The 25,873-nt window shown below is 42.4% G+C and overlaps 1 protein-coding gene and 1 pseudogene across 2 annotated transcripts in view; both read right to left on the bottom strand.

The window, feature by feature from the left end:
- Window positions 1–25,873, bottom strand: part of PPARGC1A (PPARG coactivator 1 alpha) — a 122,633-nt gene that overhangs the window by 83,722 nt on the left and 13,038 nt on the right. The window lies entirely within an intron of this gene.
- On the bottom strand, window positions 1,269–1,367 carry LOC113435957 (U6 spliceosomal RNA; annotated as a pseudogene).

Here is a 25,873-nt window from a genome sequence, read left to right on the forward strand (position 1 = left end):
CAGGAACATGTAGGATGCATAGCGAGCAATCAAGATTTATTCAATTCTAGCTGCATACCCATGCTTCGCAACAAAACTATGTGGTCGGGCTTAGTTTTGGGGTAGGAAAATAAGGGGGAAAAAATGTGCCTCTGCCTACCAGCATCCATCGGTATTCATCTGGCTAGTGTCCTGTTAGTGGGTGAGACAGTTGAGGGCTGTTTGGAAACTGAAACAGTATTTGCTGTGTGAGCAAGAAAGAGACAGAAAAGGAGCCTGGGCGTGGCTTAGCTCAACTGTTCTGTACTAAAGCTGCTTGGTGCTTTGAAACTGAAACTGAAACTCCTCTCCTCTGCTTGTGTTTTGCATTTGGAAGAGATTTCTTTTTTTCAGGTGGGGAGGGGGAGTAGAACTCCTTAGCATCAGAGCGTAATAACAACAACAACAACAACAACAACAATAATAATAATAATAATAATAATAATAATATAGGAAATACTCTAAATGCTCTGATGATCATTTGGAAAAATCCTTTCTCAGTGAGCCCCTAGAAGCCAAGAAGAACATAAGGGCCAACTTTCAAGTTTGTAGGTTTTACAGTTCTGCAGATTTTGTGATGATGCATGAGTGGTCTTTTGCTTTTATATATATATATAGAAGAAGAAGGAGAAGGAGAAGGAGAGGGAGGGGGAGGGGGAGGGGGAGGGGAGGAAGTAGTAGTAGCAATGGTAGTAGTAGTAGAAGTAGTAATACCTTAAGGACAGTTTTTTCCCTTTGCAGCAATTAAAAAATTGCACATCTAAGTCTTGCTTAATTCATTTTAAAAATGCAAACTACATAATGGGTTTCCACCAGCTACTAGTAGTGAAACTGGCTCATTTCTTGGAAAGGTAAGGGGGGAAAAAAGGATTTTGATCCTTCTGGAGTATGGAGAATTCCAATGGAATCTGCTCAAGGAACTTCCTTTGTAGCTCCATTTAAATATCACTTTACAATAATTATTTGAAGAGGCAAGAGGACAGCAACTTAGCCATTTTTCATGGAAAAGAGCAGCTTTGAGGTCAAAACAGATTTTGTAGGTCAATTCCCTTTGGCTGACTTATCATTGGAGTTACACATTGGTCCTTTCAAGATAAGTCATCAAAGAAAATATATTTTACCTATAACTGAGGTAAAGAATATCAGAAGCTATTTCTTGGAACCTCTTTTCTATCTTTCTTTTACTTTTTTTCCCCATCTTTCTCGTACTTTTTATCTTTCTCTTTGATTTCTGTCTTTTCTCTTCCTTTATATTAGTTCTAATCTTCCTTTTCAAAAGGCTTTTTAACGCCATGCTAATCTTCTCTGCATCGTTCCAATTTTAGTGTATGTGCTGCCAAAGTGAGCACGGTTTGATTGTTATATCCTAAAAATATGTTTTGTACCCAAACAACACACTGTTCAACTGAAATTGGAATTTTGTTGTGCTACAAAAATAAAAACAAACAAACAAACAAAGGCTTTAACCCAAATGATATTTTAAAAATATTTTTTTTAAAAAAAAGAAAGAAACTGAAAATTTAATGTAGGCAAAACATATATTCTGTAGTTCTCTTTCAACTGATATTTCTTTCTTCCCTTTGACAATTTGAGCAAACATTTCTGAGTTAAGAGCCAAGAAGGGTTGTTGGGTGGCCATTCTATTTCTTAAGAAGAAAATAAGGGAATCGTGTTTTTTTTAAAAAATTTAGAATACTTTTTACACCCATTCATTCATTTTGCACCAATTCAATTCATCTGGGCATATAATTATACAATAATGAGTCTACAGATAATCCTTTCGTTTCAGGGACCAATTTGAAGTTACAATGGCATTGAAGACAGTGAGGAATGACTAATTATCATTTTTCGCACTTACGACCATTGAAATAGTCCCATGATCAAGATTTGAATGCTTGGCATCTGTCTCATATTTATTATGGTTTGCAGACCCCAATGGGGAAGCCATATTCACTTAACCTTGTTACTTACTGAATGACTGAGTTGGTTCACTTAACCTACGAGGCAAGAAAAGTTGAAAAATGGGGCAAAACTCACTTAACAAATGTCTTGCCTAGCAACATAAATTTTGGGCTCAATTAAACAACATATAGCTTTAAAACCAGAAATACTTTTATTGGGAATTTTGCTCGAAGGTTACAATAGAGAGATAACCTATATTGATTATCAATGTATTAAAAGCAGCTAGAATTGTATTTGCACAAAACTGGAAAAATGAGAAAATTCCGACAGAGGAGGAAACTATTAAGAAAATAATGAACTGTGTGGAAATGAGTAGATTGACAATGGCAGTTAGAGAACAGGAAGAAAAAGATTACTATAAGATTTGGAATTTATTCTACGAATGGTTAAATAGAAGAGTAAGAAATTGAAACATGTGATAATAGTAATAAGATATTATAATGAGTTGATTTGGATCGAGTAAGAGAATAGGTAAGGACGGAATATATTTTTGAAAGATAATAATTACAATGTTAATGATAATATAACAATTGACCAATGTAATATAAAATATAGATTAGAAATAAATATAAACAAGTAAGAAATGTATGATAATATTATTATGTGCACAAGATATATGTACCTAACCGACGCACTGTAGAACTGAAAAATGGTTTTATTTGTTGTTTTTATTATAAAAATAAAAACCTTTTGGGCTCAATTGTGATCATTAGGTCCTTAGTCCAGATTGCAGTCAAATCGAGAATTATTTAGAAAGAAGGAAGTTTGTGGCTGCATCTCGAATGTCAATTCAAATGACCCAGGATAAAAATCTAATACCACATTCTAATGATAAGATGATGACCCTTAATTTAAGATGAGTCTCCATTTCACCTCCAAAGAACAACCTGGCTAAAAGTCTCATTTGTTGCCCTTATCCTATCCATGGCACTCCTCAGATAGCCTTCCTATTTTAAAATTATTAAAGGAAAGGGAAGGAAACCAGACCGAAAGGTAAGAGAAAAAGAAATCGAGAGAATATAACTCAGCAGTTCAGAAAGTCCAACACCTCAGCAAGATGCCTCCCAACATTTTAAAGTTGTTATTAAAATAGATAAACACGCCAAGGGCACGCGCAGGGCGTTTGCACGGATAAAATCATTTCCACTGCTACTCTGGACCTATGAACATGTCATGCTTCTCATTGCAAACCAAGAAGAATCCACACCAGTTTAGCATTTGTATATTGCAGCAACAAAAACAAAATAAAACCCACATTATTTGCATAATTGTCCTTCTACTCTCTACAACTTCCATCCAGCCTGAATGCAAATTCAGAATGTGAGTTAAGGTTGACCTGAGTCGACAGAGAGAGAGAAGGAGAGACAGAGAGAGGAGAGAGAAAGAGAGAGAGAGAGAGAGAAGGAGAGAGAGAGAAGAGAGAGAAAGAGAGAGAGAGAAGGAGAGAGAGAGAGAAAGGGGGAGATATGCAATTATATAATCAATGCCAAACGTTTTAAAGCAAAACTGAATGAGATGCCCTATATACACACCATGTTGTATCATTCAGAAATCACACCTGGCTGACCTTGACTCATCTTTAGAAACCTAACCAGAGACAGATCTGGTGAATTTTTAGGCAGGAAGCCACCAAAAAATTCAGAGCTAGAATGGGAATGAACAAATAAAATTAAGTTTTAACAGACTGGGAAAAAATGGAAATATTCGGGAAACGTGAAATTTTCTGCCATACTTTTGCACAGGGTATCAAGTTCAACTTAATTTCTGTAATTTATTTAATAGTTCAGAGACAATCTTGCATTGGGAAGAAAGAAAGCTTCCAATGCACTTTAGAATAGAATAGGAGAGGAGACAGAAGAGAATAGGAATAGAATAGAATAAAGAAAAAAAATAGAATAGAGAATATAATAGAATAGAGCAAGGAAAAAGAATAGGATAGGATAGGATAGGATAGGATAGGATAGGATAGGATAGGATAGGATAGGATAGGATAGAATAGAATAATAGTAGAATGAATTAAGAATAGAATGGAATGGAGTGGAGTGGAATTATATCAGATTATAGAAGAGAATAGAATAATAGATTATAGAATAGAATAATATCAGTTTATAGAATAGAATAATATCAGTTTATAGAATAGAATAATATCAGTTTATAGAATAGAATAATATCAGTTTATAGAATAGAATAATATCCTATTATAGAATAGGAGAGGAGAGAAGTGTGAATAGAAGAAAGAATAGAATAGAACAGAAAATAGAACAGAATAACAGATAATGATGTAACAAGGCCAGGAAGGGATGCCAAACTCTCACAGGGCTTCCTACAGAGCCTTCCATACAAACAGCCCCACCAGCTATAAATCTTCCGACTACGGTAGCCTGACCTCAACCCAAGATAGTTTGTGGCTGGAATGACATCTGAGCTTCCTGGAAAAAGCTGACTCAGAGCCGGCAAAGGCCATGGAAGGCCTGATCACCTCCAGCTACTGCCCCCCCCCCCCTCAAATAATCAAAGCAAAAATAGCCCCTGGTTGGCGGAGGAGAGAAAGCGCTGGCATTCACACACAATCAGCCTTGCCTTGCTCTGCAGCAAGCTTCTTCTACCTTGGCAGTCCCTTCATTCAGCCAACCGCAAGTACCTTCTGAAACCTCCTCCAGGGAGCCAGGTTCATTCATGAGTTAGATAAAGGCTTGGGACTGTGCTATTGGTTTCCCTGGTCAAGTCCAAATCCACACTATTTATTTTTATTTTTTTGTTGAGCAAAACATTGAAATTTGGAAAAAGCGTAGAGAAGAGCAACTAAGATGATTAAAGGCCTGGAGACTAAAACACGTGAAGAACGATTGAGGGAATTGTGCTTGGCTAGTCTAGAGAAAAGAACAACTAGGGAGGACATGGAAGCAGTCTTCCAGTGTTTGAAGAGCTGCCACAAAGAGGAGGGGGTCGAATTATTCTCCAAAGCACCTGAAGGCAAGAAAAATTGGAAATGCATCAAGGAGAGAGAAGCAACCTGGAATGAAGAAGAAACTTCCTAACAGTGAGGACAATCAACCAATGGAACAGAAGTTGCTTTCAGAAGTTGTGGGTGCTCCATTGCTGGAGGCTTTTAAGAAGAGACTGGACAGCCGCTTGTCTGAAATTATATGGACTCTCCTGCTTGTTGAAGGGGTTAGACTAGAAGACCTCTAAGGCCCTTTCAGCTCTATTCTGATTGATTGATTGATTGATTGAAAGTTGCATGATTCAGTCAAGGCCTCTGCACCCAAAACTCCACCCAAGATCACAAGATTTACAAAATCCACAAAACCGCAGCAGTGAATCCAAAGATCATGACCTCACTTCTCAGCTAAACCTGCCTCAGGTTGCTAATTGCCCCCGCTTTCCCACGTAACCCACAGAAAGTACTACACCGATAGTCGACAACTTGCAACCACAATTGCAACTAGAACTGCACAATTGCAAACTAAGATGGGCCTTAAGTCACTTCTGTCCGATTTGATGACCTCTTTTGCCACGGCTCTTAAGCAAATCACTGTGGTGAATTAAGTGAACAACACAGTCCTTAAGCAAATCCATCTTCCCTTTTCCTCAACTGGTCAGGTGCTTCAACCATGGTTATTATATGCTGTTTAGCAAGTGCCCAAACTTTGGTCTCGTGACTGTCAGGATGTTATGATGGTCGTAAGAGTGAGGACCAGCCAGAAGTCACTTTTTCAGTGCCCATGGTAACTTTGGGTGGTCACTAAATGAATGATGGTAAGCCAAGAGCTATCTGTAGGTTTGCAATAAGCAAACTCTTGATACGGGAACCTGGTTTAAAGCAGGTTTAGCGGGATTATCAGTCAGCTTAACAAGCATCGGTTTTTTCCACAACATTATGACCACATTTTCCAAAAATGAGAGTCAAATCATCCCAAGAACTAAGTCCTCTTCTTATGACTACAAGTGAGCCCAAAATTTAAGTTGCCAAGTGAGACATTTGTTAAGTGCCATGCCCCCCATCAGAGTCTGAATCCGAGGAGGAAGACGAACAGCTGACAGGGAGCGGGATTGTGGCTCCATTGGCTGTGGAGGAAACTGGGGAAGGGCAAAGTCCGGCTGGGCAGAGCAGGGAAGAGGTAGAATAAGGGAGAGGGAGTTCAGAAGAAGACCAAGGCCCACCCCCTTTTCATCCTATGGCACACAGGGAGGAATGGAGAAGAGAGCAATGGGGGTTGCATGACTTACGGGGGGAGGAAAGGGCCCTGATTCCCTTCTTTAGCCACACCTGGGAATGAGAGTTTAAAAGAGATGTAAACTGAGAGCAGCTGCTGGGAGCAAACGTGAGTTTATCTTGTGTTGGCCGTTTTCTGAGTTCCTGGCATCCTCCCAACTGGTTTGGTTTACTGCCTTGTTACTTCATTTCTGGAACTCCATATCTCGCTCTGCCAGATTTCTTACCTTATTTTGCCTTGTTGGATTTATAATTTAAAGTTTTCAGTTTACAATGTTTGGACTGGAACATCTGCAGCCAAAGGCTGTTGCAGGTTCGTGGGAGAGTTTTTCTCCAGACCAGAAGGTAACCTGGTCATTGGGGGCAAAGTTGGAGCTAATAAATGGACTCATACTTATTCTCTGACTGTGATGCCTTTCTGCCATGCCCCGGGCTATCACATTAAGTGAGCTTTGCCCCATTTTATGACCTTTCTTTGCTCCCATTAAGTGAATACTGCCGTTGTTCAATTAGGTACATGGTTGCTAAGTAAATCTGGTTTCCCTACCGACTTGGCTTGTCAGAAAAGGAGGAATCACATGACCTCAGGATACTGCAACCGTCATAAATGTGAGTCCGTTGCCAATTATCTGAATTTTGGTTGTGTGTCCAGAGGGAGGCAACGGTCGTAAGTGCGAAAAAACAGTCCTACATTATTTTTTTCAATGATGTAACTTTGAATGGTCACTCAATAAACTGTTGTAAGTCGAGGACTTATTATGTATTATGGCCACAAAAAAGGTCTACAACAGAGGTTTCCCAACTTTATACACACATACATACACACACACACACAGTATATATATACACATACATATATAATTTTATTTTATTTTTTGCACAAATTGGAAAGCTTTCATAATGATAGCTTGCGTTTCACAGGGATCATTCCTGGAATTGCAACACTCAAATACAAATCCAGATTGCAGCCCTACCAGCTAACTTAGCCTCTGCAAAACGTTGGAACAGTATTGTACGATGAGGTTGGATGTCTCTTGATCCATGTTTACAAGCTCGATAAAACTAGTTGGACAGGGAATTTTAACCTGAAGGCAGATGCAGTGAAGTTATCCAGCTGTGGTTTGTAGGCAACCAGGCTTCTCTATAAGCCCTTATGAGTGTTTTCATATTTAGCTTTTTGTTTATTTAGGCTTTCATGCCACTGTAATAATTGATACTTGGATCTAGTTTTACAAGAGTTGTCACATTTACCTTGTGGGCTCAAATTAAAATGGGTTGAGGATGACTTAACTGCAGTTCATTCAGTGACCATTTCAAGGCAGATGAAAAATCCTGTCCATTTTTCAGAGTTATGACCATTGCAGCATCGCCAGGGACACCTGGTTTTATATTTGCATGCTTGACAACTGACTCACATTTATGACGGTTTGCAGCATCCTGGGGGAGGGGCAAATCAAGCCTGATTCACTTTACAACAGTGTTACTCATTGAACAATTTTCATGATTCGCTTTAAAAAGGTGACAAGAAAAGTCATAAAATGGAAGCCACGCTCCCTTCGCAAATGCCTCACTCAGCGTCGTAACATAATTGGGCTCAATTGTGGTTGTTAAGTCAAGGATTTCCTGTGCTCCCAAGAGACACCTTGTGAAAGAACAAACTGCTTTCAGTTACAAGGTCTGTCAAAAAAACATTCTCTGGGAAGGCCCGGGGAGTATTTACTATAAACTTTACACCAGGTCTGGCGTAATCACACCTAACAAAGCTCGAAGTGGCAGCTTTTCCCATTTTTAGTAGCACAACGTTGCACACATGCTGTGCACGTTGTGCAGCTATTGCAATTACTTACCTTCAATGTTACTTCAGGGAAGTAACACAGCTGAGGTGCAAATCAGCTGAGCAGAGAAGGTGAGTACAGTGCAAGGGCCATGTGATCGTCCGGATAGAACCATTTCGGAGCCAGCCAATCATCGCAACCAGGGGTTCACCCAAACTGGTCCAAACCAGAAGAATCCCACCCCTGAAGCAAATACTCTGTCAGCTTGGAAGCTATTTTTCTTTGAGGTTTCCAGGCTTCCACATTCCATGCCTGGGAATTTGGGAGAGTGGACTTCAAGGAGCAGTGGAAAATTAGCCACAACAACATTCCTTTCTCAGAGAGTCAAGGACAGGTTACCCTGCACCTGGAGGGGAGTGACTGGGAACAGTCTCCAGTTGGAACGAAGTAATGATTGGACCATTGTAAGGAACTATTGGGTGCAGGAGTTGGATTTTGGATACTCTTTGGGCTAAAGAAAACCCAGAAATCTCAGATTCGGGTTTTCCTCGGATGTGCCAATATGACATCTCTAATAAAATGGATCTTTGAGAAGATGGCAGTTTCAGAATCCTTGAATTGGGAGGTTGTTACTTGGAACGCTGACATACTTTCTTGGCTGCAATGCAGAAACACCCCGCCAGTCTTTAAAAATGGGGGTCCCCAATTCAAAGTCCGTGGATCGAGGCATGGCATGCCAGAAACCTAGCCATGCAAACAAGCGAAGCCCCATCTGTCGGATGCAGGCAGCACGTGAAACCACTCTGGTCCACGGAACCAGTCCCTGATGCCCAAAAGGTTAGAGGCCACTGTTTTTTTAAAAAACAGAAGCATAAAGTTAGGAAAACTGCGAAGCTAAGAGCCCACTATGATCTAGAACTCCAAACTTGGCAACTTTAAGACTTGTGGACTTCAACTCCAGAAAGAGAGGGAGAGAGGAGAGGGGGAGAGAGAGGCGAGAGGGAGAGAAAGGGAGAGAGAGAGAGAGAAGGAGAGGGAGAGAGGGAGAAGGAGAGAGAGAGGGAGAGAGAAAGTGAAAGGGAGAGAGAGAGAGAAGGAGAGAGAAGGAGAGGGAGAGAAAGTGAAAGGGAGAGAGGGGGGGAAGAGAGGGAGAGGGAGGGAACACTAACATCATCCACAGTATGCAGGTATACATCGTGTCTTGCATTAGACTTGGCCGCTATATTTTCTATCATTTTCTAATGATGCTGTCAGTATGGAGGCCACCTGCCCAGGTTGAATTGTAGCATTTAGCAGCAATTAGTGCCAATGTGAAACACAAAAATAGAAAGTGTTTTTTTTTAAAAAAAATGGAGATGAAACCATTACGGAGTTCAAAAAATAGCTTGCCCGATTAGCATTTATTGAAATAAATATTTCCTCCCCTACTCATTGCTGAAGGGGGGAAAAAACATATCCTCCGAGATTACCTATAAAATAATAAAGACAATGACGATGATAATTGTAAGGTAGCATTTGCTGTTAAATCCAAAAAGGAAGATTCTGACTCTTTTTTTTTCCTTTCGCATGATTTCGAAGCAATGAAAACATTCCGTCCAATCTTACTGTAACAGAGAATATGGCTCTATTTATATGACAACCTGACAACATACAATTTCATGGTTGTTGAACTGATCTGTGTTATATATTCACTGTGAATATTATGAAGGCTCGCCATTATAAATATGAAACAGGACACACTTCTTCAAAATAACTCCAGGAGCCATTTATAGCTGGCTTGTTTGTGTGTGTGTGTGTGTGTGTGTGTGTGTGTGTGTGTGTGTGGCTTCCAAGGTTACATTTGACTCAAGCAGATGTGTGACACACAACTGTGAAAGAAGTGGATTTGTGGTGACCTATGAGAAGGAAGGCTAATACACTGGAGGGGTTTGGATGGTTGTTTGGGGTTTTTTTTTGCTGGCACGACAGCTGACTCCAATTTGTATTTGCAATTCTGACTTGTAAGAACACAGCGTCCTCGTGACAGTTGTTTCCACACACAAACCAAGATAGGATGTTCATCATTTAGGGGAGCTTAGCTGCCTGATCCTGGATGAACGTTTGTCTTCCAAATGTCAGCTCTTTGACCAGAGACCGCAACACAACCACCGTCAGTTGTAACCCTGGGATCCAGAACTGCTGAGGTGCCTCGGCTTGGGCTTTCAACCTGGATGAAAGCTACAGAACGATCCCTCAACCCGGGGGGGGGGGTGGGGGATTCAGCCGGTTTGGAACGGTTTGGGAGAACCGGTTGTTACATTTACACGTGGTTCGCTGAACTGGTAGTTGAACCGATCGGCTGGCCTTTCCCGCCCCTCCCCTCCCTCCCCTCCCAGGAGTCTCCACATGGCCTGTTCTGGATGCAGGTAAGTGCAGGGTCCGTGCGGAGGCTCTGGGACGATGAAAAATGGGCCTTCCGGAATTTCTGGAAGTCCGGGAACAGGCCTGTTTCTACCTTCCAGAGGACCTCTGGACCCTGGGGAAGGTGAAAAATGGCCCTCCCGGAAGTTCTGGTAGGTCACGCCCACCACGGCCATGCCTACCCAGCAACCAAGCAGCAAACCAGTTGTTGGGATTTTTGAATCCCACCCCTGACTACTTCGTGCAGCCACTTTTAGCGCTATGTCTGGATGCCTGGACTTGCCATTCAACGGCCTTGCAACCCTGGGATCCAGAACTGGGGATGTTCCTCAGAACTCTGATGAAAGCTATGGAATGTTCCCTCAACCCCATCAGATTCCTTCCTGCCTACTTCGTGCAGCCACTTCCGGCGCTGTGTCTGGATGCCTGAACTTGCCGTTCAAGGGACTTGTAACCCTGGGATCCAGAACTGGGGATGTTCCTCAGCTTGGGCTCTCAACCCTGACGAAAACTACGGAACAATCACTCAACCCAGGGGTGGGATTCAGCCGGTTTGGATTGGTTCGGCCGAACCAGATGTTACATTTACACCTGGTTCGCTGAACCGATAGTTGAACCGATCGGCTGGCCCTTCTCTTCCCTCCCCTCCCAGGAGTCTCCACGTGGCCTGTTTTGGATGCATGTAAGTGCAGGGTCCATGCGGAGGTTCTTGGACAGTAAAAAACGGGCCTTCCAGAAGTTCCAGAAGTCCAGAAACGGGCCTGTTTCTGGCTTTCGGAGCCCCCTCCCCCAGAGCCCGTGGAGGTCATTTTCACCATCCCAGAGGTCCGAGGGAAGCCTCCAGACCCTGGGGAAAGTGAAAAAAATGGAAGTTCTGGTAGGCCACACCCACCATGGTCATGCCTACCCAGCAACTGGGTAACGAACTGGTTGCTGGGGTTTTTGAATACCACCCTGCCTCAACCCCATCAGATTCCTACCTACAGCCACTTCTAGCACTATGCCTAGGGGCCTGAACTTGCCGTTCAAGGCAATTGTAATTCTGGGATCCAGATCTCATAATGTTCCTCAGTATCCTGAGGAAAACTACGGAAGGATCCCTCAACCCCAGAATCCCATTCTATATTCTCACAGCCACTTCCTGCATTGTGCCTGATGCCTGAACTTGCCGTTCAAGGCATTTGTAATCCTGGGATCCAGAAGTGAAGATGTTCCTCAGCTTGGACTTTCAACCCTGATGAAACCTACAGAATGATCCCTCAACACTATCAGATTACTGGCCTACCTACTTCTTCAGCCACTTCCAGCACTGTGTCTGGATGCCTGAACTTGCCATTCAAGGCAATTGTAATTCTGGGATCCAGATCTGATGATGTTCCTCAGAACCCTGATGAAAGCTACGGAATGATCCCTCAACCCCAGAAGTTTATTGGCGCTTCTTACAGCCACTTCCTGCATTATGCCTAGATGCCTGAACTTGCTGTTCAAGGCATTTCTTTCCTGGGATCCAAAAGTGGTGATGTTCCTCAGCTGGGACTTTCAACTCTGATGAAGCTACGGAACGATCCCTCAGCACTATCACATTACCGGCCTGCCTGCTTCTTCTCCCTCTGCCCCAGATATCTTTCATTTTCACAGCCGACCTCTGCTACGTTGTCCCTCGAGTGCCAATTTCCACCCTCCAGACATCAGCTTTAATCTTGACCGCTCCAGGGGTAGATCAAGAAAACTGCGGAGAAACTGCCCAACAGGATTACGCTGGGCATTTTATGACTTGGACAAAAGGTTGCCCGCACACCATCCCTGGAGAAACTTAGCAACGTTGCACCTGGAGTCCTTTTGGGCTGAGAGTTTATGTGGGCTTGCTTTCAACAAGAAAAAAAAAAACCAGGGGAAAAAAAATCTGGACTAACATTGGAATATCTGGAGTAATATTTTGCCAGACCAACAGAACACACCTTGCAAAAGCTTGACAAGGAACGAGAAGTATTGTAAAGAAGAGACTGGACAGTCACTTGTCTGAAATGTTCTAGGGGCTCCTGCTTGAGCATAGGGGTGGACTAGAAGACCTCCAAGGTCCCTTCTAACTCCATTATTCTATGTTTCATGCATTAGGTATATATCTGGTTTAATGAAAAGCAGGATATGGGGTGACAGGGTAGCAGTGTTCCAATATTTGAGGGCCTGCCCCAAAGAAGAGGAGGACAAACCAAAAGGCAAGACAAGAAAGAAGTGATAGAAATAAATCAAAGGAGAGAAGCAACCTGGAACTAAGGAGGAACTTCCTAACAGTGAGGACAATCAACCAGTGGAACAGAAGTTGCCTCCAGAAGTTGTGGGTGCTCCATCACCGGAGGTGTTTAAGAAATGACTGTCTGAAATGCTATTGGCTCTCCTGCTTGAGCAGGGGTTGGACTAGAAGACCTCCAAGGTCCCTTCCAACTCTGTTATATTATCTTCTATATTCTGAGATCCATACTCAACATATGGAGGAGGAATTTCCTAACAGGGAGAACAATTAATCAAGGGAATAACTTGCCTCCAGATGTTGTGGGCGCTTCATCACTGGAGGTTTCTAAGAAGAGTCTGAACAGCCAGTTGTTTCAAATTGTATAGGATCTCCTGCTTGAGCAGGGGGCTGGACTAGAAGACCTCCAAGGTCCCTTCCAGCTCCATTCTGATTGATGGATTTCCAAATGTGAAATCCAAAATGCAGGCGAATCCCTGGAGAAGGATCGTACAGGGAAAGACAAGCTTGAGAGACAAGCTAAAGTTTACGATGCAACAGCCAAAGAGAGTTTATTTTTTTTCTTAAACAATGTTGTTGGAAACAACAGCCTCTTTATTTAGTAAACTTTAGGGCTCCCAGGTGCAAGGCCTCACCCTGTAGTTGTAGCTAAAAGTGTGGGGTTCTGTGGGGTTTATCTCACTCTCAGGATCGGCAACGGTTTAGATTTGGAGCTCAGGAGAAATGGCTGTCTTTGGTGGGGGGCTGGGGGAGGGCAAAATTTCTGTGGCTAAATGAGAAATTTGTCAAGTTTACCCCATTTTATGACCTCCATTTCCACAGTGGCTAAGGGAATCCCTGCAGTTGTTCAATTAGCAATCCGGTCGTTAAACAAATCGGGTTTCTCTGTTGCTTCGTCAGAAGATCGCAAAAGAGGAGAACGCGACCTCCCACCGGGACACTGCAACTGTCATAAGTATGAGTCAGTTGCCAACAAGCATCTGAATTTTGATCATGACCGTTGCAACACCATGGGGGTGTTGCACCAGTCATAAGTGTGAAAAATGGCCACACGTCCCTTTTTTCTCCCCAGTGCCATGGTAACCTTGGCCACTAAACCATCTGTTGTAAGTCGAGGACTTCCTAAATCGCTGTCAACTCCTATTAAAACAATCCGAGGCGTCTCTCTTGTTGATCCACAGTTAGTTTATTATTATATCTTTCATAATGTAGATAGACTAATCGGATAATTCGTGTGTTGAGCCACACACGTTAATTTGTAAACATAATAAACCTACTGCAACCATTTGCATAATAGCATTTTAATCTCTCTCTCTCTTTTTTTTTTAGCAAAAGCTGTAATTCCCTGAGAAGAAGACTGCAGTGGGGAAGGAAGGGACTATCTATCGGCGATCGTAAAAAAGGAAAAAAGGAGAGGGGGCCTTAAAATTCGGATCCTATTATGGCAGTTGGAACCTACCCAACCTGCCTCCCTAATCTCTTGAAAATGCTACTTACTGTTCCCTGATTTAGGTGTCTGGGGCGAGAATAAAAAGAAAAATGCGGCATAACAAGGGTTTTCTCCTTCGTGGTGCAATTTAGCATTCATGAAGCACGGCCGGGTTCATGCAAAAGTGCTTGGAGGCTTTCCGTCCAAATCCAGAACTCCCGTTACACACTGCAAGCGAAGGAGGAACGCAAAGCTCCCTGGGCTGAAGAGATGGCCGAGATAAATCAGGTCGGCGGAGGGGTATCTGGCTACTCACATCACCCCGACACACCCCTAATTCTGGGGACCGGTCTTGCCGAGATGCTTATCTTGCCCTTAACGGCTTGCCTTGAGGTGACAGGTTTGGGGGCAGGAATGAAGCCATGGCATTAATACACACCCACACCTCTCCGTCTGTGAGTACTGGCTGAGGCCAGTTGAGCGAGCTGCTAGGGCAAATTCGAGGAACTCATTAACCCCAGTCACACGGTGGTTGAAAGAAAACACTGGGGGGTTGTTGAAAAGTCTTTTTTCTTTTTTTTCTTTTTGGTTTTGTTTTTATGCAAGATCTGGTCATTCATTAATCCACCGGGCTGCAAATGTTGAATGACTAACTTTGCAGTAGCAACTTTAAAAGGTAAAGGTTCCCCTCACACATCCATGCTAATTTAATGCAAGTATCCATTTAATGAATTGCTATACAAGCCGACTGGAAAAAAACTTAATTCAGCCTAGAGAGAATATCACTTCCGTTCCTTGATCTCCATTTCCTTAATTTGTGAAAAAAATTAATATGTTAGACTATATAGTAAGGTTTCCTGCCTGAATGGGATTGGACTAGAACAGTGGTCACCAACCACTGGGCCGGGGACCACTGGTGGTCTGTGAGAAAACTTTGGTGATCCGCAGAGAAATGTCCCCCCCCCCCCAAAGCAATTAATCCAGGCTGCATGGGAACACAAGGCTGTGCCGCCCACATGGCCTGCAGGAACACAAGGCTTGCATCACTTGCATTGTGAACAACACAAGGTAGTGAGGGGAGGGGGAAAGGGCACCTGGCCTGGCCACCGGGCTGCTTCTTTCCACTTCTTTCTTCTTCTGCTTTTGGCTGCCCCAAACTCCTCCAGAAATGAGTCTTTGGGACCCTGCAAGGCCTCCTGCTCCAAGAGGCTCCGCTGGCAAAGACTCATTTCTGGCAGAGTTTGGGGGAGAGAAAGAAAGACTTCTGCTGCTTCTGCTGCTTTCCTTGCATGAAGTCAAAAGTCTCTCTCTCTCTCTCCCCTTGAGAATGGAGCTGGAGACGGTACCCTGCGATCCCAAATAAAGAACGATCAATCGGTAGGAAAATGGGGTGAGGAATTTTCCTGCAGACTTTTGGGGGGGATTTTCCCAGGGTCTCTGGCCTGTGGGATTTAAAATGATGAGTTTGGTGGTCCCTGAGGTCCAAAAAGTTGGTGACCCCGGACTAAAAGACCTCCAAGGTTCCTTCCAACTCTGTTAGTCTGTTATTCTCTGTCACGCTAAAATATCTTTGCTTGGTTTTCTTCCGTTCTAACTGACTGGTGGGGACATTTACCCACTACTCAGTTAGGAATGAAGTCGTTTTTTGGATGAGAAGCAAAATGGTTTCAAATGTAAGACCAAAAATGTCCAGTCACCTTTTAGAAAAAGCATCTTTGGGCCATCAAGTTAAAGCTCAGCTCCTACGGAGTTATGCTAACCAAAATTTCTGTCCAATATTTCAATGCAGATAAATTGGAGTATTATTAGCTGATCAACTTGGTCACACAAAGACTCATCATGGCTACATGTTAGAAAGAAAGGCCCACATCACCATTCCTTCCCTTATATGTTCCTCCGTTTGGCAACAACATACATTGTTTTCATCTGGGATGTTTTTCAATTTCTCCATCTAGCTGGAGGTCTGGGAAATTCCTAGGAGTGTCCCATTTATGTTCTCACCACACTGGATTCTTTCAGCTACTGAACTCCAAGCCCACCAGATGCCACCAGATGCCAACTCAGCTGCTTGTGCAGAAATAGGAAAAGTCAATTTATCAAGAAATTCTAGAATCCAGATGTTTATAGAGATTCTCAATCATCCAGCTCACAGTTGTCTCAAAGTTGCTTTCCCAAAAGGCAACTGGACTTTGTTTTTCCTTGAAAGTGTTTTGCTTCTCGTACAAGAAGCTTCTTGGGTTCTGAAGAAAGCTAGAAGATGTTTCACTTCTCATCCAAGAAGCTGTGATGACCCGGGGCGTGACACAAAAATAACCAGGTCACAAAAATAGAAGAAAGTGCCTTTAATGCCTCTAACTTGGCCCCAATGTCCAATTATCCTTGGCTGGATATCAAACTCTTAAAGAAAGTAAAGTTAACTCGAAATAAAAAACCCAACACACCACACTGAAGGAATTACTACAGTAGCCAAGGATGATTAATTGCAGACTTCTACCAGATAACGCAGCACCCATAGTTGGGAGGAAGCCAAAACACAGATAAGCTCTGACAAGAATGCACGCTTTGCTTCCAGCACGTTTGCCATGAGCAGTTTGTCCTTTTAACCAGTCCACCCAGCTGCAGTCCATGAAGGGGATCAGGGCCCCTTCCCCCCACCCCCCGTAGACCACGCCACTCATATTTCTCCCTTATCTGCTCCTCCCTGTGTGCCCTAGGATGAAGAATGGGTGGGCCTGGGTCTTCCTCTGAATGCCCAGCTAACCTGTACCCTTCCCCAGTTTCCTCCACAACCACCAGAGCCACACTCCCACTCCCTGTCAGCTGTTCCATCTCTCCCTCGGAGTCAGATTCTAACAGGGGCATGACAGAAGCTTCTTGGGTTCTGAAGAAGCCTTGAAGATGTTTTGCTTCTCATCCAAGAGCCTTCTTCAGAACCAAAGAAGCTTCTTGGATGGGAAACGAAATATCTTCAAGCGAAAACCAAGTCCAGTTGCTTTTTGAAAGAGAACCTTTAAGGTGTCTAGAAACATCCCTGTAACCCAACCCAGTTGAAGAACAACAATAATGGCTGTTATGTCCTCTGTTTTGTGTAACTTACCCTCATCCTAAACCTGGTTTTCACTGAAATAACAAACCCATATGTGGGCACTCCTTTCTGTCTGCAGATGAGGGCTAGCTCATTCGGCTCCTTGTTTCCCTGGACAGAAAAATATAAATATATCCAGCTTTGTCGTGGAATTAAAGCAAACTCTTTCATTTAAAAAGAAAAAAAAATGGGACATCAGAGGCAAGGAGGGAACATGTAGAAATGGGTAACTTAATGGGCTGACTAACACTAAAAATAAAAGATAAACGGGATACAGAATACTATTAAACATGGAACATGTTTTATCAATGGTTAGAAACACAAGGTAGGAGTTGGAAGGCGAAAGAATCCGGGGAAGGCGACTTGGAAAGGGACACTACCTGTATTATTGATAGAGGAAAGTAAGTATTAGAATGATAAGAGGAGTTGACATATTATATGATGATCAGAAGTTTTTGTACGAAAATTGATATATACTGTATAAATGTACATATATATTATTTGGTTTTTACTTCTGTTTTATGGCAGTTGGAATGCCAGGGTCAATTATACTGTATTCAATATATTTATATGTAAACAATAAAAAATATATTCAAAAAAAAGAGAGAAAAGAAATGGGTAACTCTTGCTTAGGAATAACCCAAAACCAGCTTTACTGTGCTCTCCAATATCTTCTCAAAATTATTCTTTCACCTTCGAACCGCCGAATTGCCGACCTTTCTGATCGGCAAGCTCAGCGTCTTAGCCACCGAGCCACCACGTCCCTCCTCAATACAGGTAGTCCTCACCTTATAACAGTTCATTTAGTGATGGTTCAAAATGAACATGACTGAAAAAAAGGGACACATGATCGTTTCTCACGCTTATGACTGTTGCCGCATCCCTGCGATCATGAGATCAACATTCAGATTCATTTTTACAATGGTCGTGGTGTCATTCCCCTTCCTGGGTCATGCAATACCCCTTTTGTGACCTTCTGACAGACGAAATCAAGGGGGTGGGGAAGCCCGATTCACACAATAACCCTCGTTACTAACTGAACGACTGCAGGGATTCACTTAGTGACAGTGGCATGAAAGCTCGTCAAAAGAGAGCCAAGTTTGCTTCACCGCAGTCTCACTTACACCAGCAGAAATTTTGGTTTTGACAGTGGTCATAAGGGCGAGGACTGGCCCAACGCAAGGCTAGTTCCGTTGCCCAATTTTAGACTCTGAACTTAATAACTGAGAAAGGTGAGTCCATTATGCATCGAATAGGGATTACAAAAGTGGTTTCGAAACTGGTGGAGCAGCCCAGCCTTTACTGGGGCCCTTGGGTTTTTGCAAAAGAGTGCAAATTTTTGCAGAGTTTTGGCTTCTTTTAATTGGGTGGATGGGTGGGGGAGAGCATTGGGTTTCTGGCCTTGAGCCCTTCCCAGATTGCAATCTCATTTTCATTTTGATAGGGGCAGATTCATCCTACCGAGTGGTTATTTCCTCTCCCCGCTTCTTTTCCTTCAAGTCAATAACCAGCAGAGTGTCGGGGTTTATAAGAAGACAATGCTTTCTGTCACTTTACGCACTTATACAGGGAAATAACCCTGTTCTGACCCAGCTCCCCAAACACAACAAACCCCCTGAAGTTAACACAATGATTCCTTTATTAGAAGTGCCAGCAACCCCGGCAAAAAGTTTCTCTCTCACCGCAGGCTAACAAGTCCGTCCAGCAGGGAGATGAATAGTTGTCTGTCACACCTATTCGTCTCCACCCCCTGCCCTTTATCTCCAGAGCTAGGGTGGGAATTTGCTAGCAGCGATGGTTCTTCCGTCCCAAGGACCGGCCCATAGATTTCCACTACTCTCCTCTCCTCTGCCTTTTGTGCATCCACACACCAGGCACTGTTCCCAGCTGTTCCTCCACTTCCTCATCAGCCACCTCCAGATCTGGGGCTGTTGACTCTCTATCTGAGGGCTGACGGGCAGCCAGGCTCCACGCCTTCCTCCCTCCCCCTCTCTCCCTCTCTCTCTCTCTTTCTCTGTCTCTCAGCTCCATTTCCTCTTCCCACTCTGAGCTCCCAGACTGCCTTGAAGCTGATCCTGACTCCTACACCACCGCCACCTCCTCCTCTTCCGATTCAGCTGTGGGAGGGGCCAGAGGACTACAGGCCACAACAAACCCATTTTTAAAAACAACAACAACTCCTCAGTCCTGTCTGGTCACAGATCTGATCTAGGCACAAACCCTGATCACAAACCCTGATCTAGTCCACAGTTAGAGTTCCTGCATGAATTGGGAGGAGATAAGTTCAAATAAGAGGCAAAGCACCTGCTACTTCCAAGAACATTTGGTGGCCTCTGGATCACCTCTGGCCTTTTGGCCATCACCATGCAGCCCACGTGAGGGTCAATCAGAAATTAGAAATCAAATATAAATAACATGTATGCCATGTACCAAATTCATACCGCTGAATAGGTTTTGAAGGTCACTGCTATTTTTCGTTTTTCCCAATTTACCTACATGGGTGCATGAGTGCCTACGGATCTTCCCAACTCCACAACAGACCCAGGTTCCCTTGGGAAAATTATTTGCCCATCCCTGCTCTAAAGCAGGGGTCTCCAACCTTGGCAACTTTAAGACTTGTGGAGGTCAATTCCCAGGATTCCTCAGCCAGCTTTGGGATTCTGGGAGTTGACGTCCACAAGTCTTAAAGTTGCTAAGGTTGGAGACCCCTGCTCTAAAGCATAGTTCAAAAAACATGTTGGCTGTGGGAGATCCCAAGGCTCTGTCTTAGGCCCAATACTCTTCAATATCATCATCATCAGTGATTTGGAAGAGGGGATAGATGCAGAACTCAATTTTGCAGATGACACCAAGCTGGCAGGAATGGCCACCACTCCAGAAGATAGGCTTAAGATACAGAAGGATCTTGACGGACTTGAACATTGGGTGCTATGTAACAAAATGAAATGCAATGGTGAAGAAAGTAAGGTTCTGCATTTAGGCAAGAAAAACCATATGCACAGGTATAGGATAGGTGACTCCTGGCTCCACAGTAGTAACTGAGAAGGATCTTGTAGTCCTAGTGGATAATCACTGAAATATGAGCCAGGAGTGTGTGGCAGCTGTCAAGAAAGCCAACACAGTTCTAGGCTGTATTAACAGGCTAAAACATATGAAGAACAGTTGCTGGAATTGGATATGTCTAGTTTAATGAAAAGAAGGACCAGGGGAGACAGGATAGCAGTCTTCCAATATCTCGGGGGCTGCCCCAAAGAAGAGGGAGTCAAGCTATTCTCCAAAGCACCTGAAGGTAGGACAAGAAGCAACAGATGGAAACTCATCAAGGAGAGAAGCAACTAAGGAGAAATTTCCTGACAGTGAGAACAACTGATCAGTGGGAATGTTCCATCACTGGAGGTTTTAAAGAAGAGATTGGACAACTATTTGTCTGAAGTGGTGCAAGGTTTGCTGCCTAAGCAGGGGTTGGACTAGAAGACCTTCCAACTCTTGTTATTCTTTTATTCTGGCTCAGCTCAGTTGCCTCCTATAATTTGCCAGAATGTGCTTTGTTCCTTTCCTGCTACCCAGATTTCATCTGAGGTAGAACCGACCTGCATAATGAACAAATTTTCAGCACGTGGTCGTTGGCATTACAGGTGGCATATTTTCTGCATTAGGGTCTTTAGTAATAGGAATAAGAACAGATTAGTAAATGGCAAGGACGCAATTAGTTATTGTATTATTTAATTTGGTGCAATCATCTGATTAGAGTTCATATATTTGGTATGCATTGTATGCATTGATTTTTTTTTTTAATCGATGTTTATTCATACAATGAACTTTAGCGTTCCTTTCACCATATGGATGAGATTGCAGCTTATGGAATATATTTTTCTTTCACCTGCCAACTCTTCCCAAACACGAAGAAGCAATAAAGGTTGTTTTATCTCATTTTCAGGCAGTTGACTCTTCAAATATTTCTGTGCCCACCTACAAGAATCAAGGAAGTCGTGGCAAGCACTTACCTCAGAATTTTGGAATTTTTAAAAATGTATGGCAATTGACTAATCTAAAGTTATCATCCAAAGATAGATTAAGACCACATGCCCACATTAATGAGCAATTTTAAAAAGACGGATGGGATAGGATAGGATAGGATAGTGCAGAACAGAACAGAACAGAACAGAACAGAACAGAACAGAATAATAGTGGAATGAAGAATAAATAGAGTAGAGTAGAGTAGAATGGAGTAGAATGGAATGGAATACAATAGAATAATATAATAGTGGAATGAAGAATGTGTAGAGTAGAATAGAGTAGAGTAGAGTAGAGTAGAGTAGAGTAGAGTAGAGTGGGATAGAACTGAACAGAATAATAGTGGAATGAAGAATGAATAGAGTAGAGTAGAATGGAATGGAATACAATAGAATAATATAATAGTGGAATGAAGAATGAGTAGAGTAGAATAGAGTATAGAGTAGAACAGAACTGAACAGAATAATAGTGGAATGAAGAATGAATAGAGTAGAGTAGAATGGAGTAGAATGGAATGGAATAGAATAGAATAATATAATAGTGGAATGAAGAATGTGTAGAGTAGAATAGAGTAGAGTATAGAGTAGAATAGAACTGAACAGAATAACAGTGTAATGAAGAATGAATACAGTAGAGTAGAATGGAGTAGAATGGAATGGAATAGAATAGAATAATATAATAGTGGAATGAAGAATGAGTAGAGTAGCGTAGCGTAGCGTAGAGTAGAATAATAGAACAGAACAGAATAGAATTTGTCTCTGGGTCAGAAGATCACAGTGTACATATAAACAGCAAGTAATAGGCGATAGGTCATAAATCATAGTTACAATCATTAATCATAAGTTACAAACAGCAATTGATAAATCATAAGAAAACAATAGGAAAAAATCATTAAAAAAAACCTGAAGAGCACAATTGCACAATCACAATTGTGATTGATGGCACACCCACCAAAAGGGATCAGACCATTTCAACGGGTTCTTAACACAATTGAGAGAAGTAGCTGCAATCTTGATCCACATTGCAATTTGCTTCTCTACAGTCAACCTGGATTCCCCTCCCTCCCACTCCTTTCCCCTCCACTTCCACAGCCTCATCCTAAATTAAAGCTCACACCAGTTAATCTTGGAGTTACAATAGAATTACACAACGTCTTCTACAAGGTGGAGAATTGAGGTGTATTCTCAATCAGGTAGTACGTTACTGGGTGGATACCACTTGCTTAAAAGGGCTGGGAAGAGAAGGAAGCACTAGTTTTGCAACTCTTTGGAAAGAAGGAGTTATCCCAAGGAAGGAGAATGGACATCCTAAGGGAGAATGACCTTTGAACTACTGGGCAGTACAGGTACAGTGCAACAGTTTGCTTAGTGTATCAGGGTAGTGATTTAGGAGCTGATGCACTGATGTAATGATTGGAATGAGTCAGCAAGGTTTTTGGCTGCTATCACTTTAAGAGCCTGTATAATAATAAGAGACCCTATTAGGGCAAATCTCTGTCTCTCTCTCTCCCTCCCTCCATGTTCTTCCCTGCTATAATTTGCTGATTGTTTGACTTCTGTCTATGTGTATGTACAGTATATATTCTTTTGCAGATAAAACCACTATTTATTACAAACCTCTGTTTGCTGTTATTGCTCCTGGCTTGTCTCACATAGTAAAGCCATGCACACTCTGACACAGTGACCATTAAAACTTACAACAGCACTGGGGAAAAAAGGGGGCTTATGGCCATTTTTCACACTTACTACCGTTTGCAGCCTCCCTAAATGGTTCCCGTGATCAAAATTCAGATGCTTGGCAACTGGCATGTACTTATGACAGTTGGAGCATCCCACGGTCATGTAATCAATCCCCTGTTGCAACCGTCTGGCAAGCAAAGTCCATGGGGGTCAGTGGTGGTAGGCTACGGGTTCGCCCCGCTTTAGCCGAACTGGTAGCAAAAGTTGCCAGTAGTAAAAAAAAAAAAAATCCTCCAACAATCAGCTGAGAGGAAAACGAAGAGAAAAGGTCAGGATTGGCCCTGCACTTTTCTCTTCTTTATCCTCTCAGCTGATTGGCGCTGCAGGCCTCAGCTGGTGTGGGGAAAGCTGCGCACACATTAGGTGCGCGCGCATACACGCACAATCACCGTACCAGTAGTGGAACAGGTTGGATAGTGCTGCGGATGGGAATTCACTTAACCAACTGTGTTACTAATTTAACAACTGCAGGGATTCGTCTAACAATGGTGGCAGGAAAAGTCTTAAAATGGCGCAAATCTCGCCAAGCAATAGTCTCGTGAACCAAATAAATGCTGGGCTTGATTGTGATCGTACGTCAAAAACTCTAGTAGGCTGTGGCTGATTTTTTTACCTCTCTGGTTTTTTCTTTTTACTTCTGAATATAATGCATGCTTGGAGCAGTTGAATTTAAGCCAAATAATCTTTCTTTCTTTCTTTCTTTCTTTCTTTCTTTCTTTCTTTCTTTCTTTCTTTCTTTCTTTTTCTTTCTTCCTTCCTTCCTTCCTTCCTTCCTTCCTTCCTTCCTTCCTTCTTTTTCTTCCTTTCGTTTTTAAAACAAAAAGTCTCTTCCTGATCAGAAAGCCACCTCACAACACTTTCTATAAACCTCTCAGGAGAAAAGCAAGGAGAAAATTCAATCGGCATCTCGAGCTTGCAAAACAACAACAACAAAAAAAAAAGCAAAAAGCAACATCAGGGAACTCACCCGGTTGGGTTTATCAGCATGTGAAAATGGAGTCAAAGTGATTATCCAGTCTATTTAGCTAATAAGGATAGATCTAAAATTGGCTTTTCCATAATACAGCTTCCTCCTCCAGCTTCGCTTCCAGCTATAACCTCTATGTCAGTTAATGAGTAGGTTTCGGGGGGTTACAGTGCAAGTATTTAAGGTCCAGGAGAAGAAGTTACATCCCAGCGATGACAAATTGCTCCTTGAAAGATCAGGTGGCAGTTTCATAGTCTACATTCTTCCTGCAGACAAATACCAAATTCTCTCAAAACACATACACACACACACACACACACACACACACACACACACACACACAGAGCAATCTGGGTCTATGACAATTTGCCAAGGCCAACTCACCACAGCCAACTTGCTGCAGCCAAGTCACTGGGGGCCAAGAGTTACTCTAATATTAAAGAAATGGTGAAATAAAATCATTAATGAAAGGATGCAAAAGGAGGGACAGAATGAAGTGTGAATTTTTAAATATTTATTTTAAATGTAGAGTAGAGTAGGAGAGGAGGGGAAAGAAGAGAAATAGAAGAGAAGAGTAACAGGAGAGAAGAGAAATAGAGTAGAATGCAGTATTCTAAGTGTGGTCTTGCCAAGGCCTTATAAAGTGGTATTAACACTTCACGCGTTAATAAATCCCATATAACACTTCTTGACAACAGATTCATCAATGTGAATTGTTACATTCCATTACTTCTTCACATGACTTGTTTAAAATACCCCACCTTTCCATCAAATATGAACTCTGAGGAAGCTACAGGTAGCTATTAAAACCATGCCAGCTATAACGAAGCACTGCAGAAAAAAAAACCAAGGAAGGATACCGAAACATCTTATCCCCAGCTGTTCCAAGCATGATGAGAAACATCAAGGAATTCACCTGCAACTGGAATTGAACCAATGATGAAACCAATGAGGAATCACCAAAGCTGGCCCTTCATGACCCATATACTCATTTAGTTTCAACCCATATACTCATTCAAAGTTTCAACCACACTTTAAAAAGTGACTTATAACTGTTTTTCACACCTTCTCACATAAGAATAGAACAGAACAGAACAAAACAAAACAGAACAGAATAATGAAGAATGGAATGGAACAGAATGGAGTGGAGTGGAGCGGAGTACAACAGAACGGAACAGAGTAGAATAATAAAGAATGGAAGGGAAGGGAAGGGAAGGGAAGGGAAGGGAATACAATGTAGAGTTTGGAGAATGGAATGGAATAGAACGAAGTAGAGTAGAACAGGAGTAGGAGTAGAATAGAGTAGAGTACAACAAAATAGAACAGAACAGAACAGCACAGAATAGAATGAAGAATAGAATGGAATGAAATACAGTGTAGAATTTGGAGAATGGAATGCAATGGAGTGGAGTGGGGTGGAGTAGAACAGAACAGAATAATGAAGAATAGAATGGAATGGAATGGATAGAATGTAGAATTAATGGAATGGAATGGAAGGAAAGAATAGAATAGAATAGGATAGGATAGGATAGGATAGGATAGGATAGGATAGGATAGGATAGGATTATTTATTGGCCAAATGTGATGGGACACACAAGGAACTTGTATTTGGCACATAAGCTCTCAGTGTGCATGTAAACGACAAAGTGACAGATCCTAGTTCTCCTTCATCATAGTTACAATCACTAATCATAAGTTACAAACAACGATTGATAAATCACAAGACACCAACAGGAGACGATACTAAGAAAGATGAGAAGATGGGAGAATGCTGTGGGAGTTAAGTGTTCAGCAGAGTGATGGCAAGGGGTTGGGTGTGTGTGTGGAAACAATCTTTATGTCTGGCTGTCCTGACATGCAAACAGATGTTTGTTTGAAAGAGACCGAAAGTATTGGAGCAGCCCGCAGCACAGGAGCTCAAAGGAAAGAAAAATGCAAACAAGAATTGCTCAGTGTAACATTTCTCCCTTCAACCGTTACTACCCTTCCTTCCAACCTGCTCCAGGCAGCTTCATAAACA

Source organism: Pseudonaja textilis, chromosome 6 (assembly GCF_049901715.1).
Source record: "Pseudonaja textilis isolate UNSWEBS1 chromosome 6, rPseTex1.2, whole genome shotgun sequence".
In the NCBI taxonomy this organism is placed as follows: Eukaryota; Metazoa; Chordata; class Lepidosauria; order Squamata; family Elapidae; genus Pseudonaja; species Pseudonaja textilis.